Source organism: Octopus sinensis, unplaced genomic scaffold (genome assembly GCF_006345805.1).
Source record: "Octopus sinensis unplaced genomic scaffold, ASM634580v1 Contig16118, whole genome shotgun sequence".
Taxonomy (NCBI): Eukaryota; Metazoa; Mollusca; class Cephalopoda; order Octopoda; family Octopodidae; genus Octopus; species Octopus sinensis.
Genome location: NW_021834160.1, coordinates 29,673 through 30,994, shown reverse-complemented (window position 1 = coordinate 30,994; position 1,322 = coordinate 29,673). Strand labels below are relative to the sequence as shown.

General features: G+C 33.0%; 1 non-coding gene across 1 annotated transcript; it reads right to left on the bottom strand.

Moving 5' to 3' along the window:
* Nucleotides 1-365: 365 nt before the first annotated feature.
* On the bottom strand, nucleotides 366-438 carry Trnar-ucu. The gene has a single exon. It is a non-coding gene; the product is annotated as a tRNA-Arg (tRNA).
* Between the last annotated feature and the right edge of the window lie 884 nt (nucleotides 439-1,322).

Genomic DNA, 1,322 nt, shown 5'->3' with positions numbered 1-1,322 from the left:
TTTATCTATCCGTGTATTACTATATATACATGTGTGTGAGTGTACACGCATATCCAACTGTAGAAACGTTTCGTCGACGATAAATATATAGTTGTCTGCCACTCCATTTTGGAACTTGGTAAATTCTATATTATACTCCAAATACAGCATCGATAAACTGGTTGTCAAACCGTTTTCCATAGAATAAACCGATATAGAAGCCAAGTTCTGGAACTGAAAAATAATATTCAGAAAAAAAGTAAAACTGAAAGAAATCAAATAGAAAAAAAAAAAACTAATAAGTACAAATATATAACATTCAAAAGCAAGAAGTTAAATAGCTATATAGAAAAAAAAGAATTTAGGAAAAAAATATCAGCAGTCCTCATCCCTGGTGGGATTCGAACCCACGACCTCTGGATTAGAAGTCCAGCGCGCTATCCCCTGCGCTACAGGGACTACCGATAATGTGGGCATAAAATAGCTATTATATACACAGCAGTCAGAATAATGGCTTCACGCTGCTAATTTTCATTTATTTAAAATACGTATGTTACACGTATTATACATTTCTTATGCATATTTCCTCAATTTCCGGTTAAAACGGCTCCTTTTAATGAAATAAAGTTGTTTAATGATTGTTTATACAGCACACGATTCTTTTCAGCTTAATACACGAGTGAGAGAAGCCATTTTTCTTAGCCGAGTTTTTTCACTTCCTTTGTTACGTTTGTGGCTGTAATTTTTTTGTTAGGCATCAGCGAAATATATATTTCATTGAAAAAGGTGGTATTACATAATACACACCATATATGTGCGTTTGGTACTTATTGCAAATAGGAAAATAGTGTTTTTTTGGGTCGTATTTTGGCTGAGGCTGAGCGTATTGTCACACAATATTTCGTATTTTTGTTTTCTTTTTAAACGTTTTTGTGTTGCTTGAGGAAGATTTGATTGCTTTGCTGCAAGTCTACAAACAATGTAAAAATCTGGGATGTGTTCTTCGCACAGAGACTAACAACCACGATACCATGTGTATTAATGGCAGTAGATGCAGCCGATAGGCTAAAATCACAAATTTAAATGAATGTAACTTTTAAATTATTAATTTCTTGTGAAAAATTTCAAGAAAGAAATTTAACAAGATCCAGATTTTCTTTATTGTTAAAAAAAAATTTAACACGAACACACTCATTCTCGCATATGCACACACACTATCTCTGACGTGTTCCCCCCCCCCTAATGACTTTGTTTCCTCATAACTTTCAGAAAAATGGATATTTTTTAATGGAATTTACCACAAATATACTTCAGATGATGTAGATTCTACTTATATCAGTCAT